We start from the raw sequence: 27,764 nt of genomic DNA on the forward strand, positions 1-27,764 counted from the left end.
CAGAAAATAAAAAATATTTGCACAGCGATTTAGAGTGGTTCGACTTTCTCAATCAAAGTCTACGTCCACTACCTTAGCTATCCATACTAAGGATTTTCCACAAATTCACTAATTTGTCTTTCTTTTGAGGACAAAGAGTAACCTTACAAATCCCTCAAGAATTATACCCCAAATTCTTGATAACACTCTCTCCCAAAGAGAACAACACAAAATTTGCAAACTCACAAGAAAATCCTCACAAGGAAAGATGTTTGCACAATTCTAGAACAAAGAAAGAACACTTCAAGAATAATACAATTGAGTACAATAAGTGTTCTTGAAAGCAAAAATGAATATTGAATGGAATAGGCTTGAAAATGCTCAAACTTGAGGTTTGATGCTTTCTCTTTGATTCTCTCTTGTTTGTTGTTTCATGTTTTTGATCAATGGCTTCTAAGCTTGTTTAAATACTCCTTTAATTGATTCTAAACGTTCGGTCCACAATGTTGAAGACTATTAAATATTCCAGTAAATAAGTAAACAAATATTTATTTATTTATTTATTATTTTAATATTTCAAAAAATAAGTATAAAATTTGAGGAAAGTAAGAAAATCATATTATTATTTTTTGAAATAAGAAAATCATATTAATATGTTAACAAGGCTGAGTGTTGCATGCAAAACTGACAAGGGTGAATGTTGCATGCAAAACTTGGTAATTTTATACCCAACTCATCTCTAGGAATATTTAAATTGAATGCTTCACCTAAAAGAAATAAAGAAATTGAATACTTCACCTCACTCTTACCTGCAAAGAAAATGTTTGGAATGTGTGATTTTCTTTTCAAATTTCAACCAACTCTGACAGATTATAAAAAAAATATTAAAAAACACAAAGCAATCCCAACATTCAGGAAAAATATTAAAAAAATAAAGAGAAAATCCAAAAAAAAGCTGTGGAAGGATTAAAAATTGAATTATATTGTTTATATCGTAAGAATAATCCGTCCAAAAACCTCATATTTGTATAATATTTCATTGTTTTGTAGTCATTTTTGTTTCACTTGAGCTTTTATTTTTCTATATAAAGAGTCTTGTGCTTGCTGATATTGTTTGCTTCACTCTCTTCTCCTTGTCATTTATTTTGCCCAACACTGCATTGGGATTGAGATAAGCTTTGAAAATAAAATGGAAGTTTTACACTTTGTTTTTGGTGTTTTTGGTGTTTTTGGTGGGTTTTCCCCTTTATTTAATTTTTTTAATATTTACTAAATTCATCGTTCTGGTACATATTCTTTTTTCTTTTTAATATTTTGACTCTGAACGTTTTATTTTAGGGTAAAAAAGCTCCTAACGTTTGACTCTTATTCTCTTTTTTAGAGCATTTTGGTCCCCCCAACATTTCATTTTAAGGTAAAAAATCTCCTAACATTTGACTCTTATTCTCTTTTTTGTAGCATTTTGGCCCCCCAACATTTTATTTAAGAGGAAAAGGCTACTAATGTTTGATTGAATAGTCACTTTGGCTCTTATTCTTTTATTCTAGAGATTTCGACCCCCAAAGTTTCATTTTAGGGTAAAAATGAACTTATTTTGAAGTGTTAATCGTTTGTTAACTAATAGTTTCCATTCACCGAGGGTCTTTTTGCCCCAAAATGAAACATTACGGGCTAAAATACTCTTAATAAAAGAATAGAGGCCAAAATGATGATTTTGATAAACTTTGGGGGCTAATATTAGCATTACGCCTTTAAAATGTCTATTCTAATTTATGTTTTTCCTTGAAATAGGAAATGCCACTGCGTTATTCCTCTTCTTGGCTCCAACGTATGTAGAACAAAGCAACCATTCTCTTTTCTCTTAAAAAAAATGAAACAAAGATTAATCTCTTTTCTGGGATTGTTATTCTTGCATGTTCAAACTATAAAAACTTCATTCAAGTTCAAATATAAATATTTTCAATTATTAATACTTTTGTTATGTTTAATTTTTGGGTAAAGTACACGTTTAGTACCCAATTATCACTTATGTTCTGTTTTGATTATCCAACTATTTTTGTTTCAAAATCATGCCTAATGTTACGTTTTGGTTTTATTTTAGTCACCCACCATTAAAAAATTAATGGTGATGCAAACGTGTCACCATAAGGTAATGTCACATCATCATTGAAAAATTTTAAAAAGTTATTGTGTTAGCAATTTTATTAATTTTTTAATGACGCGTGACCAAAATGAAATCAAAACATAACGTTAGGTATATTTTTAAAAAATAATAGTTGAGTGACTAAAACAGAATAAAAGTGATAGTTAAAGTACTAAACATGTAGTTTACCCTTACATGAGGATCATTAGAAGGAAGTCCACAGAAGAATTCTCAGGAATACCTTATGTCATGACCTTGCTCAACTGTCTCCTCTCTGCATGGTGAGCCATTTTCAATTCATTTTCAAGGTTTAATTACCTTTTCACCCCTTTTAGTTTCTCTAATCTAATCATGCATTTAAATAAATTTTATTTGTGTCAAGAATTAAAGGTTAAATGAATATTCGAGTAAAATTTAAAGATTAAAGATTAAAGATTAACAAATTAAAAGGCTTGTACAAGAGAGAGACAATTATTTTTTTTTTTCACAAAAATTATCTGATTTTAGAGCCCATTAAATTTACTATATTTTTATATAAGCTATATATTTAGTATCTCAACTATCAATTTTCTTTCATTTTGATCACTCAACTATTTTTTGTTTCAAAACTATATCTAGCATTACTTTTTAGTTTCATTTTGATCACTCATCGTTAAAAGATTAGCGGTGATGTTGATGTGTCATCATAATATAATGCCACATCATCACTGATATCTTTTTTAAAAAATACCACATTAGCAATTATGTTAATTTTTTGACGACGGGTGATCAAAATGAAACAAAAATGTAATACTAGGTGTGATTTTGAAACAAAAATTAGTTTAGTGACCAAAATGGAAGAAAAGTGATAACTGGAGTAGTAAATGTATAATTTACCCTTTGTTTTTTACGATATTGTTGTGAAATTGTCTTTATACTCGTGCAATGGTCCAGATTCAGCAGACATAATGGTCTAAACTTTCTGTTGCTTTTTTCATACTTTGCCTTGATTTTATCAAATGTTTAAATTTTTAAGAATTAGTTTTTGGATTCTCTTTTTGATCCTATTACTAGGTTGTGTCATTCTTTTGCAGTTGTAAATTTCGAGGATAGAAAAAAAATGATTGATTATATTTTAAGAATAGAGAAAAACGACATTCTTGAACTTTTATATATTACCATATCTATTATAAAAAGGGTAAAGTACACAAATAGCCCCCCAACTATAATGCACTACTTCGCTAAGTCTTTCGAAAATTAAAAGTTACAAAATGACCTCTGACTATAAGGTTATACTATGTTGAGTCCCAACTATCAAAAGTTACAAAATGATCACCCGATTATTCATATATTCCAAATTCATCTTTTTCCGTTAAATAATTGTTGGTCGTTTGAGCTTAACTTTAATCTGTTGACTGAGATATAATAAAATATGATTTTGAAACTGTTTTAGCTGTATTTTATGGATCGACTCTCCGTTTACATTATGTGGTCGAGCCAATGCTTGAAAGCAATGGTGGTGCCAGTAGACATCATTAAAATATGATTTTATCATATCTCAGTTAACATGTTAATGTCCAACTCAGACTATGGTAAAATTTCTAACGTATAATGGTGAGTTTGGAACATACGAATAGTCAGGTGTCATTTTATAACTTTTATTAGTCAGTGGACTCAACAAAATAATGTCATATAGTTAAAAGACCATTTTATAACTTTTAATAGTCGGGAACTCAATGTATATTTTACCCTTAAAGGCATGTTTTTTTAGATATTAAAAATTTTATTTTATTTTTGAAGAATAATGTTTAAACATCCAAACATTCTTGAACTTTTATATATCATTATAGCAAAGTCCAGATTAAAAAAAAGTATTGTAATATGTTTTTGGCAAATCCTATAGGTATGGGCTTCCTTTTGTATAAAAAAAACAACCTTCTGGTATCAACAATCAAAGGCGCTGGAGCGGCAATCGAGTCCATTTATGTGCTCATCTTCATCTTCTATGCACCTAAAAAGGAGAAAGCTAAAATCATTGGGCTCTTCACTTTTGTATCCATTGTTTTCTCTGCTGTTGCACTCATCTCCCTCCTAGCCCTCCATGGAAATGCTAGAAAGCACTTCTGTGGACTTGTTGCTACCATTTTCTCCATCATTATGTATGCTTCACCTCTTTCAATCATGGTCAGCTCAACTTCTTCCTCTAATTTACTTTTCTTTTTAAAATAGTTAATGATTTACTTTTCTTTTTAAAATAGTAAAAGCTTTTTTACTTTTGGGTAAAGTACAAAAATGATCCCTCAATTATAGGATATTTCTTTTTTGAGTCCCTCAACTATTAAAAGTTACAAAATGGTCACTCAACTATTCATTATGTTCCAAACTTTTCCTTTTATGTTAAAAATGAATGATCACCTAAGTTGGGTGTTAACCTGTTGACTGAGTTATGATAGTCAGTTGAAATTATGAGATCAGACTTAGCAGGCTAACGTTCAACTCAAACTGCCATCAATTTTTAATCGAAAAAGATGAGTTTGGAACATAATAAATAATCTAATGACCATTTTGTAATTTTTAATAGTCGAGAGACTCAATAAAATAATATCTTATAGTCCGGAGGACCATTAGTATACTTTTCCCTTTAATTTTTGGTGTTTAATTTTGCTATTCTTTAAATGTAACGTAGAGGTTGGTAATCAAGACTAAGGTGGTGTTTGTTTTCACTGTTTAAAGTCTTCAAAGCTCTTATGTCTGCGCCGCGCAGACCACGCTCAGACATTGGGCTTCACAGACCGTTTGGTTTTTAGAAGACATAAGCTCTTCTATAACGTCTGCGCGTCCTCTTCTTGGCGCAGACGTGGACTTATGTCTTCAAAGCTCTTCTAACCTCTTCAGAGAACCATTTTTGTTATTATTTTTTAAAAAATTATAAAATTTCATTAAATTTAATGAATTATTACAAAATAGTCACTATAATGTTGTAATAAATTATAAAAGTTCGATAATTTAATAATTATTTTATAGTATTTAGATAAATTTATTAATAATTTTATAATCTTTTAATAAATTTAATAAGTATTTTATAATTTTTTAAACTTTATTGACGAAAATGATCATTTGTATATAACTCAACGATATCTAATATACTTTATTTGAAAAAATATATTAAACTTAGTAAAAAATATTATACAATTAAACTTAGTAAACTTTTTTTTATATAAAAACTTACAAAATCACGGGACATACAATTATTAGCATTAAAAGTGTAACACCCCAACCCGTACCCGACCCGAATACGAGTCTGAGGTGTCACATTGACTTTTCAAACCTTAACACTTAAAGAAAAACCCCGGGGAATTTAAAACTTGTTTAAAACAAAATACTTTAATTTACATAAAAGAGACCACAAAATACAAACTTGATCAGAGTACTCATAATTAACGACTTATTACATGCCAACACTCTATACACAACAAAATACATACTTTGTCGATTACTTCTGATCTGATCTTCTAGTAATAATATTGTCCTTGATACTTCTATTATTGCTCTTCATGTTTCTTGGTACCTATGTGTAAATCACTTACACGCTAAGTCATAAACTTAGTGAGACAATAAATAAACATGTAACAGTAGATTCATGAATATGCATTCTTACTATTTGATCATGATATTTCAATATGAATGGATATATTTCCTATGACATATATAATCAAGTAATGCACACATGAAACTTACCTTTTTGCATCACTTTCACTTTAATTTATATTTCAATTGTTGTTGTTATTGCTGCCCATGTATATTATTGAGAATAGAGGTATGTGAGTACATTGAGGTTGTGCACCAATGCTGTCACCACAGCTCGTATAAATTCCCTCATGGGGCACCGAACATTTGATCAGTATTCATCCCGAAGGACTGCTATATATGTCCCGTAGGACCACTACGTCCCGAAGGACTACGTCCCGAAGGACTACAATACCCTCGACTCTTGGCATGCCAAATATACCTATAGCTCTCGTATCATATACTATGGGCATTTATTATGAATATATTTCTCATCACTTGTTCTTTCTCTTCTGTCACATACCACATGTATGTGTAACCATATATTTCATATCATATCACATATTGCATATTCATATGTCATTTCATATATTCATATAGCTTATTTCATTTCACATTGGTCATATCATAGCATATATCACATATGCATATAATAATGTATATCATATCATATATCTTATGTTTCATGCTCTTATGTTTATGCATATCATGTATTCATGTACATATAAGAATCACATATCAAATAACATTTTAAGAGTCACTTCTTACCATAGTAACTCCATCATTGGCTCATTGCAAGCCAATGTTCGTTCATTAATATAAGTACAATTAAAATTGCACTCACCTTAGCTTTGCTTTGATTCGATTATAATCCTTTGATTATTCCGAAACTTGTTTAGGCTCAATATCTACATAAATATATCATTTCAAAATAACTATTAGAAGCCTAAACTTTAAACTTGGTGTTAATAACTTAAATCGGTTTAATGAATCAAATTCCATTTTTTCATTTAGGGGGAATCGATACCCCCCAGGGGGAATCTGTTCCCGGGGAATCGATACCCCCAGGGGGGCATCTGTTCCCCCTGCACATACTGGAATTTTCGTCCAAGAGGGGGAATCGATTCCCTTTATAGGGTATCGGTTCCCTCTACCCAGAAATTGTATTTTAACCCCGAAAATCATCAATTCTTCACTTAATTCTTCTATTTTAAACCCCTATCATGTCATTAAAATAAACTACCATTACTTAAACCAACTTATATCCATGAAAATCATCTATAACTTCAAAATCCTATCCTTCATATATAATTCAAGAATCATACTCAAATTTCAATATGTTCTAAATATCATTCTAACACTTCATATTCCTTAATTAGCATGATGACAGGTCAAATTTAAATTCAAATTCAACTTATAAACTCTTTTCCATGATTTCATATAAAAACTCATTTTCTTAAATCTCTTATAACTTCTTCATCTTTTTGTTTTAGAACAAATTAAGTTTTCCTTAATCTTAATTATCATCTAGTGATCATAACCCAACTACAAATAACCAAGAAAATAGAAAACTCACCTTTGTTGTGGCTTTCTCTCGTATGGAAGAACAAAGAGGAGAAGAAGAGATATTCTTCTTATCCCTTTCCCCCGTATATATCCTCAACATAATACAATTTTATCATTTAATGGTTAAATGACCATTTTGCCCTTTAATTCTTTTAATAATTACTAACAATCCTTCCAAATAAATCATTGAATTATCCAATTATTCTACTTTAATCACCAAATTCTGAAGTTTTACAATTTAGTCACTAACTCGTATTTTGGGATGTTACAAATCTCTCCCCCTTAAGAAAATTCGTCCTCGAATATTCATTGTACAAAGAGATAGGGATATTGAATCTTCATGTCCTCTTCACGTTCCCACGTCGCTTCTTCCACCTTGTGATTTCTCCACAACACTTTGACTAATGGAATAGTCTTGTTCCTTAATTGCTTGACTTCGTGAGCCAACACTTGAACAAGTTCTTCCTCATAAGTCAAATCTGATTGAACTTCTATATCTTCGGTAGTCACAATATGAGATGGATCAGATCGATATTTCCTAAGCATGGACACATGAAAGACGTTGTGGATTTTCTCCATTTCAGGTGGCAAAGCCAATTGATATGCCACTGGTCCTACTCTCTTAACGATTTCATATGGTCCAATAAACTGAGGACTCAATTTTCCTTTACGTCCAAATGTCAATACTTTCTTCCACGAAGACACTTTCAAGAACACTTTATCTCCGATTTGAAACTCAATTTCTTTCCTTTTTAAATCAGCATATGATTTATGTCTATCAGTTGCAGCTTTCAGATTATTCTGAATGACTTGGACTTTCTCTTCCATTTCTTGAATCAACTCAGGACCAATAACTTCTCGATCTTTAAGTTCATACCAATTCAAGGGTGTACGACATCTTCTCCCATATAAAGCTTCATAGGGAGCCATTTTGATGCTTGACTGATAACTATTGTTGTATGTAAATTTAGCAAGTGGTAAATATTTTTCCCACGATTCTTTAAATTCAATAACACAAGCTCTTAACATATCCTCCAGAATTTGGATAGTTCGCTCAGATTGACCATCTGTCTGAGGATGAAACGCTGTGCTAAAATTCATTTTTGTGCCCAATGATCCATGTAAAGACTTCCAAAATCGTGACGTGAATCTAGGATTCCGATCAGAAACTATGGAAACAAGTACACCATGTAACCGTATAATCTATCTGATATATAACTCAACATATTTATCCATAGAGAAATCAGTTCGTATCGGAATAAAATGAGCTGACTTAGTCAACCTGTCTACAATCACCCATATTGAATCTCTTTTGTTCGGAGTTAAAGGCAACCCCGTCACAAAATCCATTATAACATTCTCCCATTTCCATTGAGGAATTGAAATTGATTGTAACAGTCCTGACGGAACCTGATGCTCAGCCTTAACTTGCTGACAAATCAAACATTTTGATAAAATTTCGTAATGTCTTTCTTCATTCCCAGCCACCAATATCGACTCTTGAGGTCCATATACATTTTGTTTCCTTCTGTATGCATCGTCAATGGACTACAGTGAGCTTCCATTAATAAATCATTCTTTAATTCATTAACATCTGGAATCACTAGCCTCCCTTGATAATATAAGTTCCCATTAGTTTTCATCATAATCTGTACATTCTCCATTCTTTATTTGCTGCAACTTCTTTGAACACTTTTCATCTTTAGCTTGCAATTCTTTAATTCGATCTAACCATGATGGTTTGATAGTCAATTCCGCACAAATTGCACCATCTCCAACTAATGATAGTTTAGCATCCATAGCTCATAAGGCTGCAAACGTCTTTCGGCTTAAGGCATCCGCTACCATATTTGCCTTTCCGGGATGGAAATCAATCACAACATCATAATCCTTGAGAAATTCCACCCATCTTCTCTGTCTTAAATTTAACTCTTTCTGAGGTATCAAGTACTTTAAACTTTTGTGATCCATATACAAGTAGTATTTTTCACCATACAAGTAGTGACGCCAGATCTTAAGAGCAAACACTACTGCAACCATCTCTAGATCGTGTTTCGGATAATTCTTCTCATGCGGTTTTAATTGTCTCGAAGCATAGGCCACCACCTTGCTTTCTTGCATTAATACACATCCCAAGCCATTATGAGACGCATCAATTTACACTACAAAGTCCTTGCCAGACTCAGGTTGGACTAACACTAGAGCTTCTGTCAAAATCTTCTTTAACTTTTCAAAACTCTCTTGACATTCTTGAGTCTAAACAAATTTTACTTCCTTTTTCAACAGTTTAGTTAGGGGTAATGCTATGATCAAAAAGTTTTTAACGAACCTTCGATAATAACCAGCTAACCCCAGAAAACTTCGAACTTCTGTCACATTCTTTGGAACTTCCCACTCCATAATAGCTTTAATCTTTTGAGGATCCACTCGAACTCCTTCTGCAGAAATTACATGTCCAAGAAATGCCACTCTATTCAACCAGAATTCACATTTAGAGAATTTAACATAAAGCTTCTTGTCTCGTAAATTCTGTAAGACAATCCTCAAATGAAAACTATTCTCTTCCTCTGACTTTGAATATATTAAAATATCATCAATGAAAACCACCACGAACTGATCCAAATAGGGTTGAAAAATTCTGTTCATTAAATCCATGAAAGCAGCTGGTGCATTCGTAACTCCAAACAGCATTACAATAAACTCATAGTGACCATATCTTGTTACAAACGCCGTCTTTGGAACATCTTTCTCTTGAAACTTTAATTGATGATAACCCGAACGTAGATCGATTTTTTAGAACACTGAAGCTCCCTTTAATTGATTAAATAAATCGTTAATTCGGGGAAGTGGATACTTGTTCTTGATGGTCACTTTATTGAGTTGTCTGTAGTCAATGCAAAGACGCATTGAACCATCCTTCTTCTTAACAAATAAAACTGGAGCTCCTCAAGGTGATACACTTGGTCTAATAAAACCTTTGTCCAACAATTCTTGTAATTGAATCTTTAATTCTTGTAACTCTTTTGGAGCCATCCTGTATGGTGCCATTGCAATGGGCGCTGCTCCCGACATTATCTCAATCTGAAATTCTACCTCTCTATCCGGAGGTAAACCTGGCAATTCTGCAGGAAATACATCAGAGAACTCTCTAACGATAGGAATTTCTTTAATCTCTTTGTCTTTGGCTCTTCCATCCAACACACTAGCAATGAACCCTTGACATCCTTGTAACAGTAACTTCTTTGCCGTTATCACTGAGATCACATTTGCCAATGGATTCCACCTTTCACTAAACACCACGATTTCTATCTCTTCTAGACTTCTCAACGTTACTCTTTTCAGTCTACAGTCGACATTAGCATAATAACGATATAACCAATCCATTCCCAGTATCACTTCAAATTCTTCAAAAGGTAATTCCATCAAATTAGCAGGGAATTCAATTCCCTAAATTCGTATGGGACACCCTCGACTCACCATATTTACCTGAGCACTGTGTCCTAACAGATTCGTCACTATCACCTCATTGTTAGCAGCTTCTAATTGAATGTTCAATTCTCTCACTAACTTACTAGTAATGTATGAATATGTAGAACCCGTATCAATCAATATCATAACCCGTTTATCAAACAATAGAAAGGTACCTATTATAATCTCCGGGTCACCCCGATCCTCATTGGTCCTAAGATTATACACTCGAGCAGTGGAACGTATCTCTTGTTGAGCAGAGCACTCTGACTGATTTCTTCCTCTGCCTCTACCTCTTCCCCTTTGGCCTGTAGAAATAGACCTCTCTGGCTGTGCAGATTCATCGACTACTCTAAGATAATCCCGAACAAAATGTCCAGTCTCCCCACATCTAAAGCAAGCTCCAGAAATCCTTCTACATATCCTAGAATGATTCTTTCCACAATGTTGGCATTGTCTGTCTTGACTCTGGTTAAATCTCCCATCTCCAGATCCTGCTGATTGAGTTTGTCTGCCTCTTATCGGATTTGATCCTCTAGCTGAGGATACCACTGACTCCGATCTAGCTTGAGAACGAGAACCAGCATCTCTGCCTCTTTTTGACAGTGCATAACTCGAAGAAGCACCCATTCTCTTGACTGTTTGAGTCCTTGAATTTTCAAATCTCTCATTCTGAGCTCTTTCCAAAGCTTTGGCACGATTGACTGCCTCTTGAAACGAGGATAGATTCAATACAATTAACATCTCCTTTAACTGAGGACGTAACCCCTCTACGAACCACTCACAAGCATCATTCTCAGTAGAAACAAGCTCGGTAGAAAAGCGACTCAACTTATTGAATTCACACTCGTACTCATATACAATGTGATTTCATTGCTTCAGATTCATGAACTCTTGCTTCATTTGACGAACAAATTGATCTCCGATGTACTTATGTTTGAATTATTCTAAAAACAATGACCAAGTTACTTGGTCGTTAGTCATCCTCAATGTAACATTGGTCCACCAGATCCTTGCTTGTCCTCTCAATAAGGAAATTACTCCATCTAGCTTCTCAGTATCATAACAATGAAGTCCCGTAAGCATGACCTTCACGTCATTAAGCCAAAGGTTCGCAGTAACAGAACCTTCATCGGCTTCCCCTCTAAACTCTGGAGCTCTTAATCCCTTCAACTCTTTCGCAACCATTTTTGGAGTTAAAGTTACAGGAGGTTGAAAATGCGTCAATACCGCGTCTAAAGTTCTAAAGAATACATCTTGATCATTCACATGCACTCCAGAGGGTGTCTGTTCTTCACTCTGCCTGGCCAGGGCAGGTGAATTACTGCTTTCAGCGGGTATATCATCTCCCACTTCATTTCTAAAACTACCTTGTCCAGACATCTATAAAAATACAATCATATAGTTCTATTAGCACAACAGTATACTTACTATTCCATCATATCAGAAGTTTTCACTATTTTGTTGGCATGTATACCTTATAAAACACTCAAGACTCCGATTTATGCTGAGAATCGACTAAACCTTAGCTCTGATGCCATTAACTGTAACACCCCAACCCGTATCCGACCCGAATATGAGTCTGAGGTATCACATTGACTTTTCAAACCTTGACTCTTAAAGAAAAACCCCGGGGAATTTAAAACTTGTTTAAAACAAAATACTTTAATTTACATAAAAGAGACCACAAAATACAAACTTGATCAGAGTACTCATAATTAACGACTTATTACATGCCAACACTCTATACATAACAAAATACATACTTTGTCGATTACTTCTGATCTGAACTTCTAGTAATAATATTTTCCTTGCTACTTCTATTCTTGCTCTTCACGTTTCTTGGTACCTACGTGTAAATCACTTACACGCTAAGTCATAGACTTAGTGAGGCAATAAATAAACATGTAACAGTAGATTCATGAATGATTCTTACTATTTGATCATGATATTTCAATATGCATGGATATATTTCCTATGACATATAATCAAGTCATGCATACATGAAACTTACCTTTTTGCATCACTTTCACTTTAATTTATATTTCAATTGCTGTTGTTATTGTTGCCCATGTATATTATTGAGAGTAGAGGTATGTGAGTACATTGAGGTTGTGCACCAATGCTGTCACCACAGCTCGTATAAATTCCCTCATGGGGCACCGAACATTTGTTCAGTATTCGTCCCAAAAGATTGCTATATATGTCCCGTAGGAGCACTACGTCCCGAAGGACTACAATACCCTCGACTCTTGGCATGCCAACTATACATATAGCTCTCGTATCATACTATGGGCATTTATTATGAATATATTCTCATCACTTGTTCTTTCTCTTCTGTCACATACCATCTATGTACCATATATTTCATATCATCACATATTGCATATTCATATGTCATTTCATATATTCACATAGCTTATTTCATTTCACATTGGTCATATCTCATAGCATATATCACATATGTATATAATCATGTATATCATATCATATATCTTATGTTTCATGCTCTTATGTTTATGCATATCATGTATTCATGTACATATAAGAATCACATATCAAATAATATTTTAGGAGTCACTTCTTACCATAGTAACTCCATCATTGGCTCATCGCAAAGCCAATGTTCGTTCAATAATAAGTACAATTAAAATTGCACTCACCTTAGCTTTGCTTTGATTCAATTAATCCTTTGATTATTCCGGAACTGTTTAGGCTCAATCTACATAAATATATCATTTCAAAACAACTATCAGAAGCCTAAATTTTAAACTTGATGTTAATAACTTAAACCGGTTTAATGAATCAAATTCCATTTTTTTCATTTAGGGGGGAATCGATACCCCCCAGGGGGAATCTGTTCTCCCTGTACATATTGGAATTTTCGTCCAAAAGGGGGAATCGATTCTCTTCATAGGGTATCAGTTCCCTCTACCTAGAAATTGTATTTTAACCCCGAAAATCATCAATTCTTCACTTAATTCTTCTATTTTAAACCCCTACCATGTCATTAAACTCAACTACCATTACTTAAACCAACTTATATCCATGAAAATCATCTATAACTTCAAAATCGTATCATTCATATGTAATTCAAGAATCATACTCAAATTTCAATATGTTCTAAATACCATTCTAACACTTCATATCCTTAATAGCATGATAACATGTCAAATTTAACTTTCAAATTCAACTCATCAACTCTTTTCCATGATTTCATATAAAACTCATTTCTTAAATCTCTTATAACTTCTTCATCTTTTGTTTTAGAACAAATTAAGCTTCCTTAAGCTTAATTATCTTCTAGTGATCATAACCCAACTTTTAAAACAACAAATAACCAAGAAAATAAACTCACCTTTGCTGTGGCTTTCTCTCGTATGGAAGAACAAGAGGAGAAGAAGTGATATTCTTCTTATCCCTTTCCCCCGTATATATCCTCAACATAACAATTTATCATTTAATGGTTAAATGACCATTTTTCCCTTTAATTCTTTTAATAATTACTAACAATCCTTCCAGATAAATCATTGAATTATCCAATATTCTACTTTAATAAATAGAAAATACTAATTGATGTATATTATATGGGTATATATATATATATATATAATGTTACTAGAATCGGATTGTACCACCGAATAAATTAAGATGATTTAAATGATATTATAAAATCGAGTATTGATATATTTGTGAATCGATAATAATTGAGAATTAAAATAATTTTTTTTAATAATTACTTACACCGAAACAAACAGATTGAATTAAAATCAAATTGATTTCATTATCGATTGATTTAATAATAATTTTTAAAATTATATATAATATTAAAACCAAAATCTAATAGTCCGTAGATGTAATAAATTATAATAATAAAATTCGTATAATATTTATTTAAAATATTTTTTCAAATAAAATATATTAGATATCGTTGAGTTATATACAAATGATCATTTTCGTTAATAAAGTTTAAAAAATTATAAAATACTTATTAAATTTCTTAAAAGATTATAAAATTATTAATAAATTTATTTAAATACTATAAAATAATTATTATATTATCGAACTTTTATAATTTTATTACAACATTATAATGACTATTTTGTAATAATTCATTAAATTTAATGACATTTTATAATTTTTAAAAAATTAATAGAAAAAATAGTTATTTGAGTATAGTTTAAAAAATCAGTTTATTTCTATTTCAGTTTATTTTAGCAGTCTGCAGACGTTAAAAAAAACAGTCTTCTTCTTGTAGATTGCAGACTTTTGATCCACCTCTTCTACTGCAGATGTCTGCAGATGTGGTCCCGCAGACTGCAGACCTTTTACCTCTGCAAAAACAAACACTACCTAAGAGTGTGGAGTTCATGCCATTTTTCTTGTCATTGTTTGTATTCTTATATGGTACTTCATGGTTTGTCTTTGGCCTTCTTGGACGCGAAGCTTTTATTGCTGTAAGTTCTTCTTCTTCTTTTTGAGTTAATTGCATCACATGTTCTTAAAGTATTTGAGTTAATTGCATCACATGTTCTCAAAGTATGACTCTCATTTTAAATTAGTCACTAAACTTTTAAATATTTCATTTTTATCCCTAAACTATGTCTATCATTTTAAATTAGTCCTCAAACTTTTGAATATTTCAATTTCATTCCCAAACTAAGATATTCATTCTAAATTGATCCTCAAACTTTTTGTAAATTCCAATTTCATCCCAAACTATACATATATATTAATCACATCCTTTGTTAATAAAATCATTAGGCAAAGTTATATTATTATATGTTTGAAAAAAAATAGGTTAATCTACAGTTGAAACTAATTATAAATTTGGATGAACTTGGAGATGAAATTGGAATATTCAAAAGTTTGGGGATTGATTTAGAAAGAGGGTCATTGTTTAGGGATGAAATTAGAATATTTAAAAGTTTAAGGATTAATTTAAAATGAGATTCATAGTTTAGGGGTGAAATTGGAATATTAAAAAGTTTAGAGACTGAGTTAAAATGAAAGTTATAATTTTTATCCCCTAAATTTATAGCGACTGGTTTGTAGATCCCGAATGGTTTTGGGTGTGGGCTGGGGTTTATGCAGCTCATCCTTTACTGCATCTATCGCAACAACAGCGAGGGCTACGGATCCTTTACTGCATCTATCGCAACAACAGCGAGGGCTACGGAGAAACAAAGAATTACAATGCCAACCAAAATGGCGAGATGGAACACGAGAAACAAGCAAATGGAAAAGTTGATCAACATCAACATGTTTAATTTGGTCACTTTTGTTTACAAATTCCTTGTAAGAAATTGAAATTTGTGCTCTAAATATAATTTCAAAAATTTTAATTTACCTATTAATTGATTAATTTTTAATTAAAAAATAATTTGATTTAAAAAAACCTCCCGTTTCGAAAAATTTGGGATTTCCGTTACGATAGAAAAATACGGTTCGAGGAGTCGCCACGAATATTTGATTAGGGTGTGATTGAGCACCAAAAAATGTTTTTTCATTTTAAATAAAAAACAATTTTAATTAAAACGGCAAATTTATATTATGTGTTACCAGAAAATGAGTTCGGGAGTCGGTTACGTGTGGGGATAGATTAGCACCCCCACAACGCCCTAAATTGGTACCTAGTCGATTAATTAATGTCTTTGCAAAGAAAATTACAAATTCGAATTTAATTTGATTTTTGATCCATAAGACAACCAAAATATAATAATATGAATTTTACCATGAAATATAATAATATTAAATTATTTCATATTGAGAAGAAATAAATCTCTCATAACCTGAGGTAATTAATTATTACTTCAATCGAAATAAAGAAATATTAGAATTCCATTATAATATTCACATGCACCAAAATAGATTAAATTAAAATTACCAAGCCTTATTAGAAAGATGAAGAATATTCAATTATTTAAAAATATCGAGACCAAATTTTAGATAAGTTCTAACAACCTTTTCTTGAAAAAATTAAATAACTGAATATTTATTTTTCTTTCATTCCCAAATTTTAAGGTGACGAATCATTTTTTAAGTGTCAATAATGGGATATACTTTTAATTTAAAATTATCTAAAACGACTCTCTAGTGAGTTAAGACAAGCCATTCAAACAATTTTAAATTAAAATGGTATTATCCTTAATCCAATTATGTAATTAGGTCAAGTTGTGCAAATATGGTTAACATACTCCAGTTTAAGAAAGGATACATTACTCATAAATTTATACATATGAACTACATGCTTAAAATAAATATATGTACATGCATACATATTATAATCATTCAAACACATGATTAGCATATATTTAAAACTAACCCTACATACCTATGCATAAAAATCTTAATCATGGCCTAAAATATAAAAAGGGAAGATTTAAGGTTAACAACATAAAGAAAGCAAACAACATGCTATTGTGAAAATAATGAAAAATAAATGGAAAAATATGTAAATAAATTAAAAGGAACTACAAATCTGAGGCTAAAATAATAAACTGCCTAAATATTGATCATGAGACACAAAAACGATCATATTCCAGGTACCAAGGTCATAATTTCCCCATTAACAAACAAGTGATTAAAATGTCACCAAATAAGATTACAAATCTCGAAATCAGAAATAACCCATACATATTCGCGGGATTAAAATACAAAGCTTCAAAGATGGCATATTCAATGCAGAAACAAGTAGAAATTTAAAATAAATAACACTAAGGACCAAATTAAAATGTGCGTAAACATAGAAGTTAAAAACAGAAACTACTAGAAGCTACAAGGATCGCTCACATGGTTTACCCCTTTCCCTTAAACACGGATGCCCTAACATTCAAACCGTTGTCGTTTTGGCTGTACCATATATATGGTATTTTGGGTAAGAATCTAACCTAGCCATCATTTTCCCTCTCAGTCGTTCTCTTCTCCCTTGTTCTCTACTTTCTCTCTTCAACCTAAATGAGCCATGGCCCTCGTTCGTCGACGCCACTTCTGGTCTGACCGACACTAAACTCCAACCAAAATGACCTAACGACGACCAAACAAACGCAAAGTCACCTCATTTTTTAATCTAGAACCTAGAAAGCTAATGGAAACAACCCCTATTTGGAGCGAGATCCTTCGATTGTTCAAATCTCTCTACCCCGATGGCCTCAACTCCAGCGACCAACCCCTTAACTAGGTAAACCGACCCCTCTCTTCTTATTTTTTACTTGGTTTCGATTCAAAACACAAGCGCACACAGGAAAAAAAAACTGGAAAACATAAGACAACCGAAGAAAAATACCTCGGGAAAAAATTTTCTTCTATTGCTTTCTCTGTTTTTCTTTTCAATGATGAAATTACACTAATTTCCCCTATCTCTGTAAATTCCCAGGAAAAGAGCCCCCTAGTATCTGTGTTTGTTGGGGTTTATATTCACCACCGCCTTACAACAAAATCCCAAAAAATTGTAAAATCAAATCCCTTTTCAAATTTTTTGTCTTCTTTCCACTTCCATAGGCTTGATTTGTGAGATATGGCTGATCTGAGGGCCCAAAATCCTTCATCAACGGATTCTGGCATTTTTTGGTACCAAGAGGTGTTTCGTCCTCTGTCATGGCAGAGGGTACAAACGACAGGAGCACATAGCATGTGAGGACCCGACTCACGAGCGCGTCGCTGTTGAGGTGATACAAACAACGCTTGGGAAGTTCTGGGGACTGCGTGTGCATCTCCATGTTCGATAGAGGCGTTGGCAGCTGGAGTTTCATAAGCCCTAATCTTTGTGCTTTGATATGAACCGTTGGATATGCTTGAGCTAGATCGAAAGGTGGAGAAGCAGCTGCCCAAATGATATCTAGGTTTTCAAACACCCTAATATGATTAGGGTCTTCATACGGGCTTTTCTTTTTATTGGACTGTAAATGGATATTTTAATCTTGGATTTGTATTTGATGTCCAATGATGGAACTTTAATTTGAACCTAAATTTGGGCCTCGAATATGATTACCAAACTCCAAAGACTTCTATTTAATCCAAGACCTGAATTTGTCGCCAAATTTATGAACTAACTCCCACCTACCCCTCCTGTGCCACCTGAATCGAATTAATTCTCGACACACTTCAAATTGATCCTCAAATATTTTCAATTTCACTTGGGATGCTCGTACAAAATTAGGGTATTACAATAAATATAATTTTAAGAATTTTAACAGGGCAATCTATGGAGTATGTAGGTAAAAGCTCTCAGCTAACACTTCGCATCTCTCTTAGTTTATGGGTTTCAATATCCATTGAAGGCAAAATTCCTCCCTTCTTTACGTAGAAATTTTTCAAAAAAAAAAACAAAGAGTTTTAACAATGCGACCCAAGTAAAGAATGGCAACCTTATTAGGGTATTACAGTAAATATAATTTTAAGAATTTTAACAGTGCAATCAACAATCTATAGAGCATGTAGGTAAAAGCTCTCAGCTAACACCTCGCATCTCTCTTAGGTTATGGGTTTCAATATCCATTGAAGGCAAAATTCCCCCTTCTTTACGTAGAAATTTTTCAAAAAAAAAAAAACAAAGAGTTTTAACAATGCGACCCAAGTAAAGAATGGCAACCTTAAACGATATCATATTGATGAAGGGGTAAAAGTACTCACTTTTTTTTCTGTAATTCGTTCATATTAAATTTAATTCATAACTGGGTTTGCATCATTTTGTTAGAAATTTACTATTGCAATTCAGAATCGTCGGCATTGACAAATACAAGAAACAAAGCAAAAATAATTAAAGAAATTATTACGTTATGGAGAACCACTATCTTAAACGCGATTTGCTTTTGATCGGTATAATCATATGAGAATATTGTTCCAAAAGTTAATATAGAAACTTCAATATTCATACATCCGAATAAGAAAGATAGAACTTAAATAGTAGTGCACTTATCGAAAGGATCTAAAAGTTATTTTTCTTAGAAATAAAACACGATAGAAAGGTTTTCTAAGATGTGAAAAAAAAGAGCATTAGAGGAGAGTAAAACAAATATGATTGTTTTGTATGAAAAGAAAACTCTAACATGCTTTTTTTTATATAGGATTGCTAGAGGAGCAAAACAATAAACATCTTGTGATTGTTTTTCATAAATCAACAAATGATCAGATAACATTTTAAAGTCTATATAGCATCAAAAAAATTAAGATAATATTTTAATATTAAAAATAGCTAGAAACAGGAATTCTCAAAATTCTGATAAAAATATTTTGTAAGTTTTAGAGAAATAGAATTATTTGTTTTTCTGTTTCTTAAAATGTTACAGAAAAGATAATTATATCCTTTTTAAAGTACCTCTTGTACAAAAATTCTAATCTAAGTAAAAGTTTATTTAAAATTTAAATTAAAGATAAACTAGAGACTTATCCTAAACTAACTAACTAATTATTTATAATCATTAACACACGTCTTATCTACAATCTACACTCCACCTCAAGCTGGTGAGTATATGCTATAGAGTCTCAGCTTGGATGTAAGATAGTCAAAGGTGATTCTAGGAAGTGCCTTGGTGAGTACATCGACTAGCTGCTCACGAGTAGAGACGAAATTAAGTTTAATCGTTCCATTTGTAAATTCTTATATAGATAAAGTGACGATCTAACTCCACATGCTTTGTTCGGTCATGATGTATTGGATTTTTAGCAATGGTAATTGCTAAATGATTATCACAATTAAGTTCAAAATATTCACTGTGATTCATTTTAAGTTCTGTCAGAAACCATTTTATCCAAATACCTTCACAAATTCCTTGTGCCAAAGCTCAAAACTCAGCTTCTGCACTGCTTCTTGACACTACATTCTATTTTTTTGCTTCTACAAGTCACCAAATTACCCCCAGACTCGAGTGCAATACTCGTTGGTGGACCTTTGGGATGTGAGCTCTCTTGCCCAGCTTGTATCGATGAAGACTTCTACCTTTTCACTCTCATTCTTGGTGAAAAATAGTCCATGTTCTGGTGTCATTTTAAGGCACCGTAAGATTCTAGTTATTGCTACTAGATACTCCTCTCTAGGATCATGTATAAACTAACTCAAAATGCTAACAGAAAAAGCAATATCTAACCTTGTAAGGGATAAATAAATAAGCTTTCCTACCAATCGTTGATAATGTTCCTTGTCAATGGGAATCCTTTCTCCATCAGTTCAAAATTTCAGGTTCTGCTCTATGGGCATCTCAGCGTGTTAGATTAAAATCCATAATTATGGGTGCATATTTATAATGTATATTAATATCATAAAACATGACATAAATTAAGTGAACAATTATGTTATAAAGTCATAAGGTATTAGAAGCACCATAGAAATAAAAGTGTAGATACAATTAAAGTTGTATTTGTAATTTGACGAGGGACAGAGTTATAAGTACAAACAGTAACTGATTCTTAAATCAGCTTGACAAGCATCAAAATTTTCAAAAAATTAAAGCCTTTTTCTCAAATAAATAAGCTAAGAACGTAGTAGTATAGAGAAGAAAGAGTCAATCTGCAAGGACGTAGAAATTTCTAATATCGGTTGAATTGATCTTAATCCAAGAAATTTGCAAAAATAAAATAAAGGGGTTTAGCAAAAATAAATTGAATAAATAAAAATAAGAAAAATAGATGATTGAAAATAATTATGATGAGAGATAGCCTCCAACTTCACTTCGCCTGAATTTGTTTTGATCACTGAAATAGATTTTACTTCAGGATTCTTGCTGGTTACAGTCTACAAGGCCCAACCCTTATAACTCGCTCTTCTCTCATGTGAACTAATTTCCAAAGTCAATCATTGGAATTTAATTCTTGTTTGGATTAACAACAACTATCGATGTTAACACCAACGCTACTTTAAGTGTTGGAAAAGCACATACTCATATTATGGTGTCTCAATGAGAGTCGAACATGATCTTGATTTCCCTAAGAAAACCACCACTAAGTTTATTCTTAGGAAGTTGAATTTGCTACAAGCTGATTCTTCTCCTCGACGGTAAATCAAAATAACATTCAAGCCAAGGTGCACTCTTTGAATTGAAAGTGTTGAGATATTTAAAGGAAAGGTCGATTACCAATCCTAGTTTGCAAAAAATCAAGAAAGATACATGAAGGTATGAAGTGCTTTTCAATTCTCACGAAACTGATTGAGTTGTTGTTCAACTTTCGGCTAATTGGAGTTTAGCCAAGCATGGATTAGATCATGCTTAGCATCGTGAAAAGAAAATAATGAAAGAAAAGTAAAAAGATGAAATAAATAGCCAAGGGAATATAAATTCCAACCTGAGTTCAAAGGTTGAACTTAAGGGGTATTTATAACCCAAAAGTTCTAAGTAAATAAAATGAGTAATTACTAATCAAACTGAAACTCATACCAAGAGTTTCAATAAAATAACTGTCAACACAACTTTTCGTCCTACTAGGATTCAAACTCCTAAAAATAGGATATAATTTTGCTAGGATTCAAACTCCTAAAAATAGGATATAGTTCTACTATTATTTAAACTCCTAAAGATAGGATCCACAAGCATTATAAATAGTCATTGTAACTCACTATTGTAACACATTCGGAAGAGGATATACGAAATACCAAGCAAAAATTACAAGCAACTCGTAGCCATTTTTCGAAGATTTATATTTTGAAAGGTAAAGTTCATACCTTTGCATATTATTTTTCCTTACCCTTGTTGTGTTTGATTCAAAGAAAAAAACTGAGAGAAGTGTTTTGGCCGATTAACGGGGCGTTTTCGAGATCTATTTTGTAGATCTAGTCCCGAGGCTTGTGTTTTGAAAAACTATTCGGATTTTATAAACGGGTCGTGTGGATCCGCGTGTTTTGTCGTTTTTCTTCGATTGGCTTTAATTTTGACCATAATTCATTTTTTATTTTAATTAACCCTTTATTTATATGTATATATATATATATATATAATATTTAATTTATTTATAATTTTTCATTTTTCTTTGCGTATATTATATTTTCCTATTATTTATATATATATATTATATTATATTTTTTTATCTATGTTTACTTATTTACTATGTTTTTTACTATATTTTCCTAACGTATAATATATTCTACTTCTTTATTTTATATTTCTATGATTACTATTTTTTAGTTAATATTATATGTATATTTATTTTCATTTATTATTTTATTGTTATTTATTATTTATTATATTATACATACATTTTTATATTTTATATATATATATATATTATTTTATTATTTTTTATTACTATTATTATTTTCATTATGTTTAGTTTCTTGCTCTTATATTATTTTTCTTTTTTTAAAAAACACTTACCTTTTTTATTCTTTTGTATGTATATTTTATTCATTTATTTTTTTATTCAATTTAATTTTCTTTTATATTTGTTCATCCAATTATTTTATGTTTATTATTGGTTTCATTTATTTCCTGGTTTACTCTTTAGTTTTGTTACTTCTTTTATTATTATTATTATTTCTTTTAACATCTTATTTTAATTTTTTAAGGGTATTTCTGTAATTCATTAAGGGTAAGTAATTCGGATCAAATTTTACCTTTTAATTTAACTTGCAATTTTCTTAATCAAAGATAACTGGAAATTACGTAGTACCGAAAGGGCGGTTCAAGGGTGCTAATCCTTCTTTAACCGTAATCGACACCCGAACCCGACACATCTTTGGAAATACGCAGATCAGGTAAGAAATAGGGATCAACCCATTTGTTTTAAATAAATGATCGGTGGCGACTCCCAATCCACATTTTTCAAGTCGAAACTCAATTCCGGGGCCCAACCGAAAGACAGTTACGATAGCTTGGCGACTCCGCTGGGGACACAGGTAAGTGAGTCAGGCTAAGGTAATTTCTAGTTGTCTTTTTAATGAAAAGGGTAAGTTTAAATTTTAAGGTAACATTTCGATCCTTATTACTTACTTTTGATTATATTTTTGAGTAAATAGTTGTGCTGACCATTTTTTTTTTTAATGATTTCAGCCCTTAAAGATTTTTCATCCAAAGGCTCTATACCCGAGCTCTAACCCGTTTTAAGTGGGGGGTGAAAGCGACGCCTTCGTGTGAATTTATTCACGTATGAGCCTAGCAAGTAACCTTCGGGATTCATATACCTTATGCCTTCGTGTGAATTTATTCTCGTATGGGCATAAGGGAATGTTTCCTCTCGAGTTTAACTTCGTCTTAAAGATTTTTCATCCAAAGGCTCTATACCCGAGCTCTGAACCCGTTTTAAGTGGGGGTGAAAGCGACGCCTTCGTGTGAATTTATTCATCGTATGAGCCTAGCAAGTAACCTTCGGGATTCATATACCTTATGCCTTCGTGTGAATTTATTCTCCGTATGGGCATAAGGGAATGTTTCCTCTCGAGTTTAACTTAGTCCACACAAGCTTGTGATGGGTTTAGGACTAAGGGTCTGGTAAGCCCAAGGGGGCACTGGTAAGTAGAACTCGATTACCTTTTTTTAGAACCTAAACCCGGAGACTACAAGGAGTTAGGGCCCACCCTAAAACCTCATTTTAAACCCTAGGATGCCAAAATTATTTTATGCTTTACTTTCTGTTCAAAACATGTGAACTAGAAATTTATGCGGTTAGGACTTGTTCAAAAATCAACTTACGGGATAGAGATCATGTCCGGGTAGGAATAATAAGCATGTGGGGTAGATATCATGTGGGGTAGGACTTTTATTTTCATGATTGCTTTGATTATTATCTTTACCTTACTAACTCTTTTCATTTTTTTTCCTCTCTTTTATTTTATTTTCATCATCTGCATCATTCAAAAGAGGTGTTGATCCACCAAAAAACGTGTTCGTTAACCATAAATAATCTGCATTAATGGACAAAGGTGTTGTAATACAGGAGATTAAAAAACCCTGAGGTACGACTATGGTCCGAGAAGACTCAGAAAGAAAAGGGAGACAGTCTTTAAGGAAGTTATGTGTTAGAGCTTGTTAGCTATGCCTCTATCAGCCTAAAACAGAACAATGTGCAAGAACTTTGAGACATCTGAGACAGTTGGAAGAATGATTGAAAACAGAAGTTCAGTCAGTGGTATGGTGACATTGCACTTTTGCTTCATGTTAAGACCGGTGAGCCCTTAATCAGAGCCTTGGTTCAATTCTGGAACCCGGGATACAATTGCTTCACTTTTAACCAAGAGAACATGGTACCTACCATCGAGGAGTATACTACACTATTGCACTGTGAAAGCATTAAACTGGAGCGAGCCTACATCAAACACATCAAGAGTCAGCCTTTTAAGAATAGACTGGCTAAGATTGCAGGAGTTGATGAAAAGTGGGTGACTGACCGACTCCGAAACAAAGGTAACGGGAAAGGAATTCAGTGGATCCACATAAGGAAACTAATGAATGACCACCCTGATGAATGGAAGACTATAGACCTTTTTTGCACTAGGTCTGTATGGCTTGATCATCTTTCCGAAGATTTTGGGATGCATTGACGCAGCTGTGGTGGAAATGTTTAAGCAACTTCCGAAATGAGTCAACCCAGCACCAACCATCTTAGCCGAGACCTTTCGATCTCTCAACCATTGCCAAAGAGCTGGCGGAGGTAGATTCATTGGATGTGTTCAGCTCCTTCAAGTCTGGATTCACAGCCACTTCTGGAAGACTAATTGGGTTGCCTACCATTGATTTAGCACTACGTATTCACCTTTGAAAGAGTTCATCACCATGAAATGGCATGAAGGAACTTCAAAAGAGAAGTGGATGAAAGTCTTCACTCATCTATCAAGACCGAGATATTTCTTGGAGAGCCTCCTGGTTGTTCCTCAGTGACGTTCTTTTCCAATGTGGGGACTCTGACACTATGACCTTACATGAACTTTGGGATGTAGTTGGGTATGCTCCATTGTTAGCACTTAGACATTATGGGGCACATCAGTTTGTCCCAGTAACATGCGGACTAGCTAAATCAGAGTTTGAGTATCACAGTGACAACTATAAGAAGATGATCAAGGAAGCAGTCAATTCATGGAAGAAAGTATTATGGATAGATGTGGTAGCTGCCAGAGATATGCTTACTCAGGATTATATGGAGTGACGAAGATTGAGAAAGAATGATAGCATCTCGATGCCAGACTGTGAAGACACCCGGACCATGGAGGAACATCTCAGGCCTGTCCCTTCAGAACTTGAGATAGTCAAGGCAGAGTTTGAAGCTGTGAGTAATGAGCTGAAACAGAGAGTTAAGGAACTTGAAGCTGAACGTTATCAATGGAAACTAGATGCTTATTCTGAGAAAGATAGAGCAGACAAACTGGAAAGGGAGCAGAAAATAGTCTATTTTGAGTTTGAAGACTTGAGAAATGGGTACCAAGATAAAGTCAAGGATAACTCCTGAGAATCCAACGCCTGAGAATCCAAATGGCTGATCTGGAGAAACAACATGAGAAAGATGGTAAAACAATAGCTTCAAAAAGAAAGCGAGTGAGCTTCAGATAGTGCCCTTCGATGGGGGATTGCAGTGGCGTTTCCGTTGGGAGCAAGCACAAAAAAGAGTGAAGGCCAGAGACGCAGTCATCCGAGATTTCCTGGATCAAGTACAGAAGGCAGCTCGCCATCTACACGGCATATACCTTTGATTGTTTTTATGTCTCTTACAAGATAAAACATTTTTGTCGAAATAAGGATTATTTATAATAATGGGCACTTTTTTGGATCAATGCCTCGAACATTTCATGCATTTTTTTTATTTTGCGTTGTACATCTACATTTTATTTTTAAGCATTTTCATAAACATAAAATTTCTTCATGGAGGATTCGATGAAGTGGTTTTAACTACATGACACCACATGGAAGCATGATTGTAACATCAAAAGAAAAAAACTAAAAACAATACAGTGGGAGCCTGATCAGCTGATTGTAGGACAAAGCCTGTCAGGATGATCTAAGAAAAGAATCCCCATATCCTAAGGGCTACGATGTTGAAGCTGTTAGCTGTTACCACACAAGAAGCCCCAAACATTCCTCTTAAAACTGTAAGGCGCTTGCCGAAGAAGGGGGCATGGCATATACCATTTGCACCTAGAGGATTGTTTTGTTTGAACACGTCTTTGATCTTTCATGTTTGTTTAATATTTTAAATGATTGAATTTATACTTCTTTCTAAGGTGGAGCAATTGAACAAATTTTAATCTTTAGTTCTTCGAATATTAAATGAATTAATGATTCTTTTAATTCTTCAAGAATTATAGATTTTTGACATATGGAAAGATTAGACCTTTCTTACCCTGTCTCAAACCCCAGAATTAAATACCTTGATTCTTTGCCCAAATCAACTCGTGATCATTACCAAAAGACGAAATTTTGACATTACCTCCTTTTAAAATTCTTGAACATTGCCTTTATCTTTTGATTTTTTACCTTCTTGAGTCAATAAGATCACACACTGTCTTTTTTAGACTCAAAAAACCTTTGTTACCATTAAAACCAAGGCATTGAGTTGTTCATTTTAACATGAGCATTCTTCTAAATAACCAACTTGGGGCATCTCGCGGGGAGCCTGAACATTGAGACATCTGGGAAAAAAGAAGAAGAATTCATTCGAAATAATTCTATCATACATTAATTACACTGTTTTCATGTGAATAGAATTAATCTTGAAAATCTATCCCCCTGGGGATACCTCTTTGTGAAGATTTACATGTATGAAATGATGAACGACTTTCTTTCTTTATCCTTCACAGAAAAAAAATATCCCTTGTGTCCCCTTTGAGCCTGTAGTATTTTCTTCTGATTCAACCCTAACCAAGGATCACCCTCCACACTGGGGGGTAAGGTGGAAGAAATATGCTCACATGAGCGAAGACATTGATTCAGATGAGATACCAAAAGGTGAACCAAATGCCAAGTGCGAAGATTCAATCAGAACAAAAAGGGCAAAAACAAAAAAGAAAAGAAGCAAAAAAGAAGAAAACAAAAAAAAAGAACAAAAAGAAAAAAGAAAAAGGGACAAAAAAGCACATGCAAAGATTCCCTAAAGAAAAATGGTACATCAAGCTTCAAACTATGAGATTGATCAAGCACAATCATTCCCG

At 32.9% G+C, this 27,764-nt stretch overlaps 1 pseudogene; it reads left to right on the forward strand.

Annotated features, from left to right (window-relative positions):
• The first annotated feature begins 1,168 nt into the window (after positions 1–1,168).
• LOC120212267 lies at positions 1,169–15,183 on the forward strand (annotated as a pseudogene).
• Positions 15,184–27,764: the final 12,581 nt, after the last annotated feature.

The sequence above is a fragment of the Hibiscus syriacus genome, unplaced genomic scaffold, assembly GCF_006381635.1.
Source record: "Hibiscus syriacus cultivar Baekdansim isolate YM2019G1 unplaced genomic scaffold, ASM638163v2 tig00110009_pilon, whole genome shotgun sequence".
Lineage (NCBI taxonomy): Eukaryota > Viridiplantae > Streptophyta > Magnoliopsida > Malvales > Malvaceae > Hibiscus > Hibiscus syriacus.